Source organism: Alligator mississippiensis, chromosome 10 (assembly GCF_030867095.1).
Source record: "Alligator mississippiensis isolate rAllMis1 chromosome 10, rAllMis1, whole genome shotgun sequence".
NCBI lineage: Eukaryota > Metazoa > Chordata > Crocodylia > Alligatoridae > Alligator > Alligator mississippiensis.
In genome coordinates, this window is record NC_081833.1 from 42,884,811 (window position 1) to 42,903,114 (window position 18,304).

Genomic DNA, 18,304 nt, shown 5'->3' on the forward strand with positions numbered 1-18,304 from the left:
CACCCTTTCTCTTCACCTGGCACAAGGTCAGTCAGTGGTTCTTAACCTTCTTATCCTCCAGGTACCACTCCTTGTCTTTTCTAAATGTAGATTGTAACTCTGTGATTCTCAGCTAGGGTGCTGCAAAGTTCAGAAAAGTTATGGAGTGGGCCTTGAGGCTGAAAAGTTTGAGAAGCACTGGCTTAGCACAACAGATTCCCATTCTTCTCTGGTCTTTAATGTGTCATAATAAATATGATCACTAATGTGCTTCTTTCTAACCTTTAGTCCTCTTAAACAGGGCTGTCCATCTTCTAAGCAGCCGGGGGCTGTACCAGTGGGGGCTGCATTAGCGGGAGGGGTGGGAGCCCTTCCCTTCCTCTCTCCCCCCTGGCTATACTCCATGCATGCACAGGGGCAGGCTTTCCCTCACCCTGCTGCACTGCACTTTCCCTTATACGGCACCGCATGTGGGTGAGTGAGCACAATCCCACCCTGCTATGCTGCATGCGTGCATTACAGGGGCCTGTTACAGATCTGATGAGAGTCTTGGAAATACTGTGGGGCATCCTAGGTGGTCCCACTGTTCTTCATGTGGTGTGGGTGGCTGAATAGCTCAGGCACTGAAGCTCTAGGTTGTCCATGTCATGGACCTCAGCATAGCGTAGGGGCATCTCAGGTCATTTTAAATGCTCTAGCTTGGGTATGGGTTGTTGTTTAGTTGCAGTAGCAGGGAGCTTGGCAAGGGTAGCTTACTCTGCTTCTTGGCAGCTCCATTCCGCTGTTTTACCTGTAACTGGTACTTGAGGGAGTACCACAGGCTGCAGTATTAGATATACCCATACTGATGGAAAACTGCATGACTTTTATATTGCAGCAGGTGTGTGGCAAGTGTGTGCTGGAGGTTTGGCACTGACTAGACCACTTAGACATCCAGCTGTTTTAGGTTACAGTCATTGTGCTGCATCCTTTCATTATATCCCCTTTCAAACTACTACTGAGACAGCAGGTGGATGCTGTGGATCAGATGCTGTGACTTTAGACTCCCTCTAGTCCAGTGGAACAAAGAGGCCCTAAGGCTGCCTTTTAAATAACCAGCTAAAGATTCCCCTCTCTGACAGAGTCCCCATCTCTTTCCTCTGCTTCCTGGTGAGAGGGACATGACTAGGGCAGGTTGTACATTTAACAGTTGCCAGCCCTGTGTGTTGCTTTAATTCCTGGTGGGGATCAAAAGGTCCCAGCTGCTTCAGGGAGGTGGGATACCATAATAGCCGATGACTGCCTTTCCTTCTGTATTCCTTCACCTTGGATTGAATATGCTTAGTCAAAAATCTGAAGCTTTTAATACTGAAATGCAGAGAACTCATGCCTTCTGGTTGGCCACCAGTGAGTGCTTGTGTCGGTTTTGCCTGGCTTTCAGAGCGAAGAATTTAGCTAAGAAATACAAAAGTTTTTATTTTTTAATCCTATTTTCGATGCATTAGTGACTCTACCTTATGGCCAGGTGTTGGAGTGAGAATAAATTGAACTTTAGATGTGTACACTCTCCAGCCTTTAGCTAGCTATCCTCCAGTGTGAGATCTTCAAAAGGTCAGCAACCAGCTGGTAAAGAAGCTGAAACAGTCTACTAGGGGGAATGGTGTCAAAAAGGATGGAGAAAGTTATCTTTCTTCCATGCAGACCCAGCCAAAGGCAGTTGATGCAGCATAGAGAATGGGAGTTGAGTAGAATACTGTGTAGACAATCCCAAACAAACCCAAATATAGTACTGAATACCTTCTAGAAGTGTTGGCAGTATAGCAGCAATGAGGAAAACTCAGGCTTTCTCCAAAGCAAAGCCTTTTATTCTGGGATCGTACAGATTTACACACCCATTGTCCCACTTCAAGTACCTGTGAAGTATCAGAGAACACTTTTTCCCAGATAATGGGGCTAATTCTACTTAATTTCTGTTCCAACTGTGTAGAAATGACTGTCCCTCCTGCCCCCAACCTACCCCTGCACCTGTTTTGTTGCAAGTCAAAGTCCAGGACAATCAGACCTGGGATAAACCTAACCCCTGTTTTTACCCTGACTTAATCTCTGTATGGCTGTCATTGGCTGCTAGTAGAGTTTGACAGATTTGTGCAATGATTCCTTTAAATGGTCCAATACAGGGTTGGGCAAAATACAGCCCATGAACCAGATTCAGCCCACCAAGGCAATTTTTCCAGCTTGTAATGGGTCACTTGGCCCCACCCAGTCTAGGCTGTGGCATATGTGGCCGGACTTCATTTCCTGGCAGCTCCAGCAGTGACTCCTTCCAGCTGCTGCTGCCTGGGCACCTCTGGCCATCTGCCCCGCACCCACTGTCAGGGGTGCTGGACAGAGCAGAGCAGGCAGTTAGGTCTCCATGAAGACTGGCAGGGACCCATGCAGGTAGGGTGTGCAATCAGGTGGATAGGATAAAGCATCCAGGACTGGGATGGGTGGACAGGGCCAAGGATAGGGATCAGTATCATGGGGCAGTGACAGCACAGGTCTGGGGCCAAAGGCAGAGCCATAATCCACTATGAAACCACTCTCTGCTAATGACATAGCCATCTGGCAGCAGCTAAGTCTGGTTGTTCCACTTAGTAGAGCATCCCTTATCAACTGTGATTCAATCCCTACCAGAGCAAACAGCTTGAGTTGTGGTCCCAATCAGCTGTGGATCATAGTGAAACTTTCCCTGGGAGCAGAGAGGTGCATAGATTCCCATAGTGTGGAATGGGAATGCCTCCATTGTAGGTGAGGGTAAGAAATTTAGGGCTGTAGCATGTGAGTAAGAATATATGTAACTCCTTTCAGCTTCCAGGTTCACAATGTGGGAACAAGACACCAATCTGGATGCCTTTGTCCTTAATGGAGATGGTAACAAAGGCCAACTTGAAGGGAAGTAGTGCACTCTATGAGGCTACAGATGGTGCCTAAAAACAACACTCCTGGTAGGAAATGCACAAAAAGAAACCAAGGTTATCCCTACCTGTATTTAATTTGTTTAGCATGTGACAAAAAACGAATATCTGAAAGTTTGTCCTTTCCTCTTATAAAAGTCAAACAGAGTTAGCAAGGTTCACTGACACACAGGTCCATTGCTACCAGTAAATGAATTACCTGAGTGAACTGTAGCTTTCTTTGCTCAGTGGTGTTTTCATGTTTTTCCCTAGGGCATGGGAGGGTTTAGGAGACAGAGAAATCAAATAAGAAATCCTGCTGTAAAGACTACTTGATGAGTGCATGGACACATGATGCTGCTGGTGCTAGATATTTTGTAAGGGAATTGATAATAAAGCTGCCTGTAAAAAATTATTTGAAAATATTTTTCAAGGAAACATGTCTCTTCAAAGAAATAGAATTTTTTGCCAAAAAGAGAGTTTTGCTACCCCATTATTGGTGGTTTCTCTGTAGTAAAAGCCAAAAAATATAATTATCTCCTACCCCACTCCCCCAACTAGTGCTTTTCTGCTGTCATGGTAGGAGACATATTTCTTTTTCAGATGCAATGACTGTAATGTGGGAACCAGATTTGGTCATGGACATGTATATATTGGATGTGGAGCTTTAGTCATGGATGTCACAAAAGTTAAGTACAGAAACCCTGAGGCTGAATCAATTTAGTCTTTGCAGGTGAATCTAAACTGCAGAGATAAAAGTGAGAAACACCTGGGTAGACACTCACTTTTGATTCAGAAAATGCAGCCACATACTTGCAGTGGCTCAGGCCAGAAGTGGGGGGTGCTACAACATGGCTCTCTGGCACGTAGCCAGAAGGGCTGTGCAAAGCTTTGGATCACAATTTGGATTTGGAGATGGTTCAGATGATTCAGAGGCCAAATCTACAAATCTGAATCAAATTTCTGGAAGCTTCAGGCTTTCTGAATCGATTCAGAAAAGATCCAGTGATTCGGAGATTTGGCTATAGGGTATAATGGGGAATCAATTAAATATCTATAACTTTGTTGTCTTTTGGCTGATTCAGATGAAACTTGATGGGATGGTAGCCTCTGCTGAGAGCATGATGCGTGCCAAGTTTCAAGATGATAGGTGCAGGGATTTCTGGGAAACTGCACCTCAAAGTCCTGAAAGCAAAACTCATGTCGTGTGTGTGTGTGTGTGCGTGCGTGAGTGCGTGCATGCGTGTGTGTGTGTTGAGCCACAGTGGGGTGAAAATTGCAGGGATGGTAGCTCTTGCTGAGGCCACAAAGCCTGCCAAGTTTCAAGGAGATAGGCACATGGGTTTGGGGGAAACTGCGGGGTCCCGGCCAGCAGGGGCTTTATGGAGGCAGGCCAGCTCCCCACTCTCCCTGCTGGTGCAGCTCAACACGGCTCCAGACTGGGCCGTGCTGGCGCTGACCCTGGGACATTGGTGCAGGCCCTGCACTCCCACTCACTTCCATTCCCGCCCCCCACTGCTTTCCCCACTTTCCTGCCTGCCCAATCACTTCTTAATATACACCACAAATGCCCACAAATCAGGACAAAAAAATATTTTTTAATTAAATTAAAATATATTATTATGGGTGTCTGATTTTTTGTATGTAACTTGTTTTCTTTCCCCCTAAGATGGCAAACCCTCTTTCCCAAAGGAGTACTTTGAGGGGAAGGGAGGGACTTCCAGTGGCAAAGGTCAGATGCTTGGCCCCAAGATGGCAATCAGGGGGCAGGGCACATGTCAAGGAGCAGGGCTACCCATACAGCCCTCAACGGTTTGCCAAATCTTGGTAAGCAGCCCTCTGCCCAAAATAATTGACCACTCCTGTATTAGAGCCTCACTACAGTAGTTTCTATGCCTAATATTCCATATTTTATTCTCTGCAGATGTGCTCTGCAGATGTGCTCAAAGTTGGCTGTACGAAAATGAGGTTTTGGTTTGTGAGTTTTAAGCATTAGGGGATTTCAGTGTTGAAGCCTTGTAAATAGTGCTATGCAACATGCTGCTTATGTTTAGCTTGCTTATGGCTTCAGTCTGTGTTTTTTTTAGTAGACTGAGGAAAGTACACACCGATCATGTTCTTACAGATTAAAAAATGCTTTTTAAGATTTTTTGATTGAAAAATGATGTGCTAATGTTTTATGGGGAAAAACCCACCTTGCTGAGATTTGTAGAGATGAGAGAACACATGCTAAGATTTGCAACACGCATGCATTGAGTTGATTTAATTTCTTGTGAGATCAAAACACATTGTGCACTTGTTTCTGCTGGTTGGTTGGTGATGTTGTTTTGTTTTGTATCTGTCATGGTTGTGAGGTCAACATGGCATTCTGGGTGGGCAGAGGCAGGGGACACAACACTGAGACTGAACTGTAGCCAGCTAACAGATTGACAATGGCTGGGCTGTCATTTTGAGTATGTGGCACTGGGAACAGTTGGCTTGCTTAGGGGAAAGGGAGATGGAATTAATTGGAAAAGAGTGTGAGTGGGACAGTTAACTGGCCCTGGAGGGTTGGAGCTGTTATGAAGTGGATGAGTTAATTATTTCATTCATGTTGACTGTGTTAGCTGATTTAAGCATGCAGAGAGATGTAATGTGGAAAGGGAGGGAGAAAAACACAGAGAAGACACCGTCTGCCATCTGCTCATGATGGCAATACCAGGAATAAAAACCAGTTCCAGTTGTGGATCAAAATGCATACCAATTGTTTATAATAAGGGCAAACAAATATCTTATGCTGCAATATGGTGCCATCCAGAATGCAATTAATCTGCATAAGACTGGCTGGCAATAGGGATGAAGGGCTAAGATATTCCAATTTATTTGTAAAAGGTCTTGATCTGGCTCCTGTAAATTAAATGCACTGGCTGTCAGGTGCATTTTTGTAGAAACAATCATCAACTGTGTAGTCCCCAGTGTCTTTCTGTCTGTCAGCATGCCTGAGACAAAGTGCCAATAAATACTTGCATCCTGTGCTAATGTCTTTGGATAACGGGATGGAATATTGCTGCATTTCATTAACCTGCTTCTAAGCCACCTTCATACCCTTCTTTTTGATATAGCACTACACCCAGTTGTTAATCTCACCTTGGTCTTACCATGGTGATGCTCTTAAATATGATGTTTCTGTGTTTCAACACCAAAACTTCTTGTGCTTTTGCCTTCCATGGAGGGCAAGGAGATCCAAAACCTCATTCCTCAGTTCCATCTGGAAACACAATCAGGAGAAACATTAAGTGAGTAGGATAGAAAGTGGTGTGTGCTGCCCCCTGGAGAATGGAGGCACAGAGGTAAAACCTGGCTACATGCCGCATGTAGAGGTTACATCTAGTCAACATGACTCCAAAACAAATCAGACCATCTAGGTCAGTGGTTACCAACCAGTGGATCTCGATTCACTGGTAGATCTCGGAGCCTTTTGGGGTCAATCCAAAGCTGGGGTGGGGGGCTGAGTGCCTGCATGCATGCACACATGCGCCCCAGCCCAGCAGGTCAGTCCGTGGGGGAGACAAGGGTCAGGGGCTAGATCGAGGCCCCCCCCATGGTGAGGGACAGTGTTGCAGAGGCAGGAGCAGAGGTAAATTGAGTGGGGCCCTGGTCGGGTGGGACTTAACCTGCTGGGGAGGTGTACCCCCAAATATTTTTTTCTTCCTCTGCCTTGATCTGCCCCCTCCTTTCCTTCCCACAGACTTACCTGCTGGGCAGGGCAGGGAGGGGGGATGGTGGCAGCGCATGGTAGATCATGGGTTACTTTTAAATGCCAAAGGTGATCTCCTACTTAAAAAGGTTGAAGACCACTGATCTAGATAAATAGAGCAGCCTTTTGGGCCAGGGCACAAAGTGTGTGAGAGAGCTGCTAAAGGGCCACCACAGTACTTTAGAGCACAGAAACATGGGATGCATCTACACAAGTGCTTTACTGCAGAGTTCTCTAATGAGCTCCACAGTAAAATGTCACTGTCTACACATGCACTGGTATTAGGGCGCAGTATATTAACTCCACTGTAAGATAATACTGTCAGGAACAGTACTATCTTATGGCAGAGTAAATGCAACAGAACACATGTATAGACGGTAGCGGGGTCTGGCTGGGGCACAAGCGTGCTAAAGTGCAGGGGCTATCTGCTGCGTGGCTCTACATTTTAGCCGTCTTGTGCCCCAGCCAGCCTCTCTGCCACCTAATGCAACTGCCCAAGGCTGACCCTCCTGAGCCTTCTGCCAAGTGCTGCTGTCTCACGCACACATGTAGAGTTTTTCATCACGTGTAGACGTACCCATGGAAACCCAATGTATTGTTCTCCTTTGTGAAGTTACTCCAGATTCCAACAGAAATAAAAACTCAAAAGCAATTTGCCAGGTAAATCGGTTTAAGGAGTTGCATCATGTGCACACAGATCTTCCTACATTAATGCAGCTTGGTTTGTGCCCACATAGTTGAGCACTCTAACTGATTAGGATGGTATTTATAATTAGCATTGTACAAAAACAGAGAAGTATCCCATTTTCTCTCTCAAAATTTCATATAAAAATAATTAACAGTGAAATGTCATACCACTACATTTTTTCTTTGTGCCATCCAGCTAAATTACTTTGTCCTTTCCTTCTACTCAGGAAGTGATTTTTATGTCGTTTTTTCCTAAAGGGGTGTGGAGGGAATCCTTTCACTCAAAAATGAATCCATTTACACCTGAATATTTCAACACTTGTGATGAGCTACAGTATCTTTGCTATACTGGGAGCTCTATTTCACTTCAGATAGTTTACTTTCCTGTACAGCCTGGCTGGCACCTGATCTTGTGGCATGATCTATGCCATTGGATTCTAACTCTCATGCAGAGCATCTCTGGATAGGGGCAGACATTACACATGAACCAGTTTAAGTGATCAGAAACTGGGTTAAACCTGTAACAATGTAAGTTCAGTGCACATAAACCAGTTTCAAAATGGCTGAAACTGGTTGTCCCAGCAGGACGCAAATGGAAGTCCTGAGAACCCCACCCATGGTGGGACCCGAGTCTGGGATAAGCTGCCAGAAAAAGAAAACCAAAAACCCTAAGGCAGGGGCTTACTTACCTCTAGCAGGAAAAGCTGTGCTGTGCCGAGAAGAGCCACCAGTGCGGTTCATCAGCCACTTTTATTTGAGGCTGGAAGCGACGCTGGTGGATGACATCATCAAAAACCACCACCTGGCAGATTTAAAAGCCAGTGGCAGGGAGATGAAGAGGAGAGCATCGGAACCAGGGACAGGGGGAGAAGCTGTCACCCGGACTGCCGGACCACCAGAGAAGGGGAGCTGCAGGAGTCCAGACGGGAGCCCACCAGAAGGGTCCCGGCCCTCTTAAAAGGGTAAATGCCCGGCTCAACAGGACAGCCGGATCAAGGAGGATGGCATCAAGGGATCCTGACGACCACAGATGCCGGACCCATGTGTGGGGCAGGCTGTGACCCAAACCCCTGCTGTTTCTTTCTTTTTTTTTTTTTTCTTTCATTTCTTGGTTGATATTGGTGCCTCGTAGGGCACCCAGAGCCTGAACCAGGGAAGCATCCCCAATTGACCCAAAGGGTCAAGAAGAAGGGTAGAGGCTGCCTCGGCAAACCCAACAGCTCGGAGATAAGGTCAAGGCGGAAGTTGAGACAGGGCCAGTCCCATACCCCATAGGGAGGTGAAGAAAGACATGGAGGGATGGGCCAGAGGGAACAAGAGCAGGAGCGAGCATCTAAGAGACAAGCTGGCGACCCATCACCTGGTCGTCCTGAAGGCTGGCGTATGGCTGGGGTGTAGGGGAGGTGGAACCCCAAGAATGCCTGCAAAGGGCAGCGCCCAGTCCGTGAGTTTCCACAAGGGAGAGTCTCACTACTGAACAGAAGATCAAGTCGTGGCAGGAAAGTGTTGGGGCCTCCCTTGGGGTTGAATGCAGCCCAACACCCAAGTCTTGAGGACACACCCTGAGGCCTGGACTGGGCGTACACTTCAAGGCTGCTAGAGAGTGCCTATATCAAACTAGACGGGTGCACTGGTTTAAGATAAACCTGGTTGAATGTAGTATCAGACTTAACTGATTTGGGTCAAACTGGTTTATGCAATGTCTGTCCCAGACCCCTTCTTGGTTTAAGTATGAAGAAGCAGGGAGAGGGAGCTTGAAAAGCTTAGTATCATCAACAGATGCATGCACTCTACATGCTCCCCTTTGCCTCGGAGAGCCAGCCCGGGGCTAGGGTCTGGCAACACTCTTGAGCAGCAAGCGGGGAAAAGTCTGGGATTGTGTAGGCAGGGTGGGGGCTCAAACCCCTTCCTAATCAGAGCATCCTGCTGGGGCCTGGCCATGCCCCCCCTCAGCTCAGCATAGTGAAAGGGAAGGGAGGGCTGGTCAAGTACCCCCCAGCTTCTGGCCTGAGCCACTGCAGGCATGTACCTGCATTTCCTCCATCCAGAGGATGTCTGTGCAGTTGCAAATTATTCAATCTAGGCAGGCTAGACTAACCTGCAAAGATTGAATCAATTGAGGCTTGGGCTTTTTGAATATCTGTCCCTAGCCTCTGATTGTTTTCTAAGGTCTATGAGAACAGATCAAACAAACAAAAAATTAACCCTGAAACAGAAACAAGGTTCTTAACTAGGAGGTTGTCATTTTGGCTAGTGAACTGAGTACTAGACAAGGGATTTAAGTGTCCTGGGTTCTAATCCTAGCTCTGCTGCTGGCTCGTTATGTGACCTTGGCTGAGCTATTTTTTTTTCTCTCTGCTTCAGTTTCCCTATCTCTAAACTGGGGATAGTAGTTCTGACCTGCATGGTAAAGCACTTTGAGATGGTAATGATGAATAGCACTATGAAAGAGTTGGGTGTGATTGTCATTTTATTATTTAGATTTGCTGTTTAAACTAATTATGCTGAAGACAAAAGCTAAGATTTCTTCCTGTGATGCTAAACTTGCTACAACAGGAATTAAAATGGCTGGTTTTGCTTTTCCTGCTTAATTACAATCCTTAAAACTATGGGGAATTGTTAGAACTGTTGTTATTAAGGTTGCTGGACACTCCCCATTATGAGACCTTGTGTCTAGTTCCTTATAACTTTGCCAAACATTAACTATCCAGGCTGAAATTTCCTAAGTTGTCTCCTGAGGATCATTTCTTTCCTCCACTTTAAGTCAAACTAGTTCAGCTTTTTCTGAGAACAAGGAGGGCAGGGGGAAAAATGAGGTACTGATGAGATACTGCTTGTTTTCTGGGGGGAGGGGAGGGAGGGGTTCTTCAGGACCTCCTGCCTCACTCAGAGCACAGGAAGGACCAGTTCTGGTGAACTAGAGTCATGTATTGAAGAGACTGGTCTGTTTGAACCCAGCTTCCTTTGTTGTGGAAGCTATGTGCTACTAGGATGCATTCTGGTATGGATGGACCCAGGCCTGTTCTAAAAGTCCTTTCCCCTTTGTCTGAGGTTGGGGGTTCATGGCTAGGTCCCAGCCAATTTTGGAGGAACCACAAATGCAGAAGTGAGGTTAGGAGTGAGGCCAGAGAGGTAAAATGAGGGTTACAGAGACGAACACCAAGCAGAGAATCATTGAAAGCACTCAGTACTCTCCAAAGTGCCCAAAGAACCTACATTCACTGCTAAAAGTAATGCTGACTTCAGCCTTGAAGCAACAGAAGAACAGAATTGGGTCTGACAGTCATGGTGCTGATTCTTACCTCTGGTGTCATTGATGTCCAGCAGAGGCAGGGCCAAACAAGCAAGTTCTGTGTTGCACGTGCACACGCACCCACACACATACAGTGTCTCCTTACTTGGGTGTGGCTTGCTGGGGCCCGTGTGGGGAGCACGTGACCCCTGACAACCAATCACCTTGCCCGCTGCTCCCAGCCCCAAGCAGCTAGCCTGCGAAAGGAGTGGAAGAGCAAAAACCCGGACATTTGCTCTCATTTTTAAAAAACCCCTGGACATGAGAACAGGGGGCCAAAAAAGAGGACATGTTCAGGAAACCTCAGATGTACGGTGACCCTGGTCCCAAGTCTTTCAGCCTCTCCTCATATGATCTGGTCTCTCACCCTCTAATCAGGCCATCCTTTGGACACTCTTGAGCTTCTCCACATCCTTCCTGAAGTGTAGCGCCCAGAACTGGATGCAGTACTCCAGTTGTGGTCTCACCAAGGCCAAGTAGAGTCTTGGAAGGATGATATCCTTTGCCTTGCTCAAGATGCCTCAGTAGATGCATGCCAGTGTTTGATTAGCTCTACTAGCCACAGCAATGCATTTGTGGCTAATGTTCATTTTGTTGTCAATCATGACACCCAGGTCTTATTCATTTGTGGTGCTGGCAAGTGTAGCACTGCTAAGCCCGTAAGTGTGTTGTAGATTATTTCTTTCCAGATGGAGCACTTTACATTTCTCTGTATTAAATGACATTAGGTTGAGGTCCTCTCACCTCACAAGCTCATCCAGGTCAGCCTGTATTGCCAGCCTATATTGCCAGCCTGTCTTCGAGAGCAATCATGCTCCCCTGTAGTTTGGTGTCATCAGTGAACTTTGCCAGTTTGCTTGTAATACCCGAGCATTGTCAACAATGTTGCCAACAATACAAGCGTTGATGAACAATGTTGAAGAGCACTGGTCCAAGTACTAAGCCCTGAGGGATGCCACTGGTCACCTTCCACCATGATGACTCGGTTCCATCAATCAATACCCTTTGGGTCCTATCACGAAGCCAGTTGCCTAGCCACTGAACTGTAAAGTAGTCAAGGCTGCATTCTCCTAATTTAACCATGAGGACATCGTGGGAGACTAGGTCAAAGGCCTTTTTGAAGTCCAAGTATATGACATCTACCTCATTTCCCCTATCCAGGTGGTGAGTTACCTGATCATAGAAGGAAATGAGGTTGGTCTGGTATGACCTGCCTATCATGAAGCCATGTTGGCTATCCTTCAGAATACTACCTTCAGTTAGCCTGTGTGCAAGTTCCCCTCTAAGGTGCGCATGTGTGCGGCTGCGCACAAGTAAAAGTCTGGCCGCGCACCAACTTTTTCAGGCCATGCATCCAGCAGGAGAGGAGCTGGGCTGCGGCATGGGACACTTACTAAAGGTAAGCTCCTTCCTGAGGCAAGGCAGAGGCAGGGGCTTGGCGCAGGCTCCACTAGCCCTGGGGAAGTACTCTACTCCCCCGCATTGCCTCAGGGATTGAGGAGGCACATGGCATCAGGGCTGGGGAGTGGAGCACTTCCCCAGAGCTAGTGGAGCAACGGCTCCTCCCTGAGGTGAGGCAACGCAGGGATGGAGGCTGGGGTGGGGGCTAGTACGGGCTCTGCTGGCTCCGGCGAACTGCTCCACTCCCCAGCCCTGATGCCATGTGCCTCATCGCTTCTGGAGGTAATGCGGGGGAGTGGAGCAGTTTCCCGGAGCCTGCACCAGCCTCCAGGCCCCTAACCCCCCCAGCCCCTGCTGCCTGCCTCAGGTGAGGAGTGAGGAGCTTACCTTTGGTAAGTGTCCCATGCCACACCAAAAGGGGGAGGCGGGACCAAAGCAGCAAGCTCACAGACCAAAGTGGCACACTCATGGACCGCTACTCCTTAGAGGGAACATTGCCAGTGCGTAATGAATTCTGGCTGCTCAAGGGGTGGGAGTGTTGCCAAACCCCAGCTCAGGGCTAGCACTCTGAGGCAAAGGGGATGTATGCAGTGCATGCATCTGTTGTTGATACTGAGCTTTTCAATCTCCCTCTCCATGTCTGCAGACCAGCCAGGGGGCTGATAAAACCACAGTGTTATCAGCCTATCAGCAAAACAAAGCTTCTCTCATTAGTTCAAGCCCATCTTCAACAGCTTTTTCCAAGGAAGGAAGGGGCATTTCCAGCTGACCTGCTGATTAGCTCTAAAAAGTCCTAAGCTGACACTATCCTGTCTGCCTATCCCAGTGAAACTGGAGACACACACACCTCTCAGCATTAGCTAGCATACCACATGCCTAGGGTCCATGGGACTGGGGTCCACGCTATGGGAGGGCGGGAGGGGGGAATCCCTGCTTGAGCAGCGAGCAGTAAGGGAAGTCAGGTAGACCGTGCAGTGCCTTCAGTCTCCCCCGAGCTCTGGCTAGGGAGGAGAGGGGTGTGACCAGCCTGTTCTCTGGAGCAGAGGTCACAGCCTAGCTGAGCCCAGCAAAGCATCTGGGATACTGGGGGACTCTGGTTTAACTTAAACCAGGAAGGGGTCTGGGACAGACATTGCATAAACCGGTTTGACCTAAATCAGTTAAGTCTGATATACTACATTCAACCAGGTTTATCTTAAACCAGTTTCAGCCATTTTGACATTGGTTTATGTGCACTGAACTTATGTTCTGTTACAGGTTTAAACCAGTTTCTGATTACTTAAACCGATTTATGTTTAATGTCTGTCCCTAAAACGCCACTTTGCTGGAGTGGGGAAAGATTCTTTAAGGGGCAGCTTTTATCAGAAACATGAGAAACATGACAGTAAAAATGCCACCTCCTTTGAGTATTTGGGATAGAATTTTTCAAAGAAGTTTCAAAGAGTTAAGCTTTGGAAGCTGGGTGTCTGATAAAATGAAAAGCTTAGAATTAGATCTGTGTGTATTTATTGACTAAACTGCTACTCGCACCTTATTTCCTTTAGTCCCACAAGGCAGCTGCTGCTCTGGAAGAGCATTACAGCCGATCTGGGATCATATGCAAAAATTACTATCTTTATTACTGGTGATAAGCAGGATGGTAAGAACCATCAGTTCTTAGACTGAATTTGCAGGGAAGGCTTTTGGCTGGGGTGGGGGTGAAAGCGAAGGGGAGAGGAAGGCAGGAGAAAATGCTCTGTTCTAGCTATTGAAGAAATGGGATATGCAGTTATTGAGAAAATATACTTTGAGCCACATAATGGCCATCATGAGCACACGGTTTCATAGTATATCCCAAGTTTGCAGCTTGTATGAACTTGTCATATACTATGAAATTCCTTTAAGTTCGTAGAATTCCATCCATTGACATCAACTGAGGATTGAGCCATATACCTTCAGTCCATTCATTAAAATGATAGGAAATGTTTATGTCCAGACTCAGATTTTAAAGAACAAAACTGAGTCTATGAGTTACTCAACAGGGAATCGGACATTCTGCTTTGCCCAACATTTTACTGTCTTGTTAATTATCATCTTAAAGTAAGTCTAAGCTAAGGGACTGAATTCTTCTCTCTCGTGAACTGCACTTAATTTAACAGCAGCAACAAAGCAAAATTAGAGCCAGTGTTTTTAATGGCACCTCCTCCATGCATTAATGTAAATGAGAGTGGATTTTGTAGAGCTTGTTACATAGTTCATTAGCAAAAAGGACCTTGGAATTTCTTGAGAGAGTCTTGTTCTGCAGCTTGTTGGGGTAAACAGAACAGATAGATACTTCCTGCAAATCAACTTTCAGAGTTCAACTTCAGGTTCAGCCTAACAAAACTACCGAACCTAGTTGCAGACTCATAGTGAAATGGAGGGAAGCTGAGGGAGAGCTGGATTTTCTTTGCAAACCACACTGCTGCTGTATTTGCTTGGCACAGTTCAAGACTAGTTATTTGTCTCATTGCTAAGAGGCAGAAATACCATGAAAAGCCCCATCAGCACCAGTGCTTTTTCAGACTTGGAATCAAGTGTGGTGTTGGATAAGGCTACTGGTAATAGTATCTTTCCAGCAAGTGTCACCTTTCTGCTCTGTAATTAATACTTCCCCATCACTTACTGCACCTGACCCTACTGGAAAGACTGTTCTGGAAAAAACTTGAACTGTTAATTTGATGGACTCGCAATTAAAGAAGAAGATTGATGCTTATGGCTGGAAGATTTTTTCCACTGGGGAGCAGAATGGAGTCAGCGGATGAAACCACATGTTGTTAGAACCTCTCAGAAGAAGCTTAAAACTAAATGGGAGATGGCTTCTCCCAAGGTGGCTTCTGAAACTCTGATTAAAGACATGTTTTCCTAGCAGGAAATGAGAGATACCAGACCACCATGCTAAATCAACCCTCCCCACTTCCCCTGCAAGGGTAGAGATCATTCCATCAGGGCTTATTTCCTGACCTAGCACCTAGTGGCAAATCCACCCACAAGCTGTAAAGCATATGTGGGTGCATAAAGTGTTGCAAGTTTAGTGTTCCAACAGTCAAAACTGTATTTCAAAATACTTACAGAAAGTTCAGTGTGGTATATCCTCTCCCTGGAGCCTGCTTGGCCCAGGACTTGTAAAGAAACCTTGTGTGGCCGAGGTGAAAACAAAAATCCACTTTGTCGGTGTGGCACAGTGCCCTCTTGTGGACTCAGCATGTATCAAACAAGAGGGAGATAGAGATTGAAACAGTGCATAGAGGTTCTCTGCGTAAGCAACTGCATTCAGTGTGATCCATCATGTTCATATAATTGTTAAATAAAAGCATCTCAGGGCAATTTCTGTTTCCTCAAGAATCACACAGGCACAAGTCACATACCAGCTGCCAATTTAAACCCAGGTCAGACAGAGGAGCTTCACTAGCAGGGCCACAGGTGGCAGTTGTCTGCATCCTTAGATGGAGAGAAATGACTGCAGTTTAAGGCTGCCACAAAACCATCAGGAGCAGCCCTACTCATGTACCAGGGGGAAGCCAGGCAGACTCTGCTGTGTCTGCTCTCTCTGCCAGAGCCTTACACAGCACTAGCTACCATACCACTTGCATATGGTCTGCTGTGGGAGATGGGAAGGAAGGGATCCCTGCTTAAGCAGCAAGTGTTGAGAGGGGTGGGGGAGGGGGCCTTGGGAAAGCCAGCAGACTGCTGTGTCTACAAGTCTGTGCCAGAGGAGGTCTGCCCAGGGAGCAGAGAGAAGGGACAGGCCATGCTGTGAAGCAGAGAGCCCTGCCCAGCCCAGAGAGTATGCTGAGATGCTGATGGAGTCTGATTTATCTCAAACCAGCAAGGGGTTTGGGACAGACACAGCATAAACCGGTTTGATCCAAATCAGTTAAGTCTGATACTACATTCAATCAGGTTTATCACAAACTGGTTTCAGCCATTTTAAAACTGGTTTATGTACACTAAACATCTGTTCTGTTACAGATTTAAACCAGTTTCTGATCACTTAAACCAGTTTATGTGTAATGTCTGTCCCTAGCCCTGCAAACTTAGATGCACATCAGTTATAGTTTGTTCACATTTTCAAACTTTTCTTTGCATCCAGCAAAGCTACGAACATTTTTTTAATGACAGCTTTGATTCTGATATGTGTGTGTGAACCCAGGAGCTGAAACCTTTGATATGGACCCATTCTTTATTCTAGCTTTGGTACAGAGAATATACATAGAAAGAAAAGCAGTTGAGTAAGAACTCGCTTTTAGACCATCACTCTTCCTATCTTAGCCAGGCTCAGATGTTAAACAGCTGTGAGTTTCTGTTGTTCCCCACCCCACCAAATGATTTGGTTTGTCTACAAAGAAACACCAACAAGCTTTCAGTTATTAGTATATAAGTTATCAGTACAGGCAGTCCTTGGACTTGAAACACAATTGGTTCCTGAAAGTCTTAAGTTGCAACATTGTAACTCAGAACCGATTTTCCCATAAGAAACAATGTTATAGATGGGGAATTGATTCCTGAACCAAGGCCCGATACCCTATTTTCACCAAAAATAACCCAGAATTTTGTACTCAGTCAATTAGAGATGAGCAATATAGCTACATTGAAGTATTTATATTGTAAATAGCAATCATATTGACTTGGAAGGACTTCTTTGAGATGACTTTGCTGGACTTTTTGAAGGGCTCTTGGTTAGACTTTTTGAAGGGCTCTTGGCTGGGGTCTTCTCAGGAGTCTTGGCTGCAGGTTTTTCTGGAGTCTTGTCTGCTTTCTTAAAGAAAGTGTCCAAGGAAGTTTGGACAGATGCTCTCTAGGGAGATGGGCAACACAGCAAACTTGTTCTCTGGCATAGCGTAGCATCGGATCAAGTGTTGTAAAGTCAAAACAGAAGTCAAAAAGTTGAAACGGTGTCAATTTATAAAAGTTGTAAGTGCGAAACAATGTAACTCAAAATGTTGTAAGTTGAGGGCTGCCTGTAACACAGTTTGAAAACATTATTGATAGCTTTAATTTACAACTGTTCTAATACATAGTCCAGGTACATTGGGTCTATTGATTTAGATAGAATATACTGGTATTTATGTAATCTGCTGGCATTAAACATCCCATTTTGTAGACTGAGCAGGAATGATGCAAAATAACTGCAACTCCAATATTCTGCATGCAAGAGCAATGCTTCTTACACACTGCTAAGTGTACGCCCAGGAAGTCTGAACAGATGCCAGTGGAGTGCAGGCTTTCTAATCACCACTGACCATGGTGGAAATTAGATTGGAAATGGAACCAAATTACTGGGTTTACAGTTGGACTAGAAGTCCAACCTGTGAGTCTACTTGGACAGGCTAGATTGATTTTGTTAAGCTGATATGTCTGTTTGTGACACAAAAAGCAAGTTCAATGTCTGACTTGAATCCCTAATGTAACAGAAGCAGCAGCAATTTGTCTTTTGCTATGAGAGATTGCAATTCTCTGTTGTTTACCAGGTACTAAACTATCAATGCAGAGTTAGGCCAACAATGAGCCAGTAAGAAAGTCCCACTGCCTGTGCCCAGATGCCCTTTCTTTGGTACTAGACAAGCAGCTGCTCCAGATTTAAAATTATCTTGGTGACACAAGATATCAAGAACCCTACATTTACTGCAGTTAATCCAAGGGGAGTTTTGCTTGTTTCAGGACTGCAGATTTAGGTCCTGAAATAAATGTGGAAAATGTTATTTGCACAAGAGAGTAGAAGGAGAGCATACTGCCAATTCAGGGCAAGGCTGTGCCAAAGATTCAAGCAATAGTCTGCAAAATATTTCAGGAGCTTCCCCAGACAAGACAATGTTCCCATTGGTTCCATTTTAACAATAATGTGAAGGAGTCTTTCTGCAGCTCTACCTGAATGTGTGTCCCGTGCTTACCTATTTGTGGTCCTGGCATGTCACCATCAGATCAACAGAGAGACAGCAAAAACAAACTCCAAACCAAAATAGAACAAGGATCTGTTTCACTAGTCAAGTCATGTAATTTGGTGTGTGGTGAATCAGCTGCTTCAGCAAAGGGAGGGGAGAACATAACTTAGCATGATCCATTTGTCAGGTTTGTTCTTGAGGGGAGGCTGGTGTTTGCAATGAGGAGAAAAAATGAATTGGTGCAAACAGAAGAAAAATAGAGAATCCCTGAGGTGGTGGTGTTACTCAGCCTGGTAATTGCTGGGTACAGAGCTGAGCCTTTCCCCCTCCCTGCTTTTCTGAAACAGCCACTCTCCCCCTTCCCTGCTTCTGCTCATTACCAGCTAGCCATTCT

The 18,304-nt window shown here is 45.9% G+C and overlaps 1 long non-coding RNA gene across 1 annotated transcript in view; it reads right to left on the minus strand.

Annotated features, from left to right (window-relative positions):
- The window catches only part of LOC109286095 (uncharacterized), a 34,246-nt gene extending 19,005 nt beyond the window's left edge, over positions 1–15,241 (minus strand). The window contains exons 1-2 of the long non-coding RNA XR_002094017.2: positions 15,101–15,241; positions 6,021–6,141 (exon numbers count right to left, since the gene is read on the minus strand). This is a non-coding gene — a long non-coding RNA (uncharacterized LOC109286095). The remainder of the gene's footprint in view (positions 1–6,020; positions 6,142–15,100) is intronic.
- Between the last annotated feature and the right edge of the window lie 3,063 nt (positions 15,242–18,304).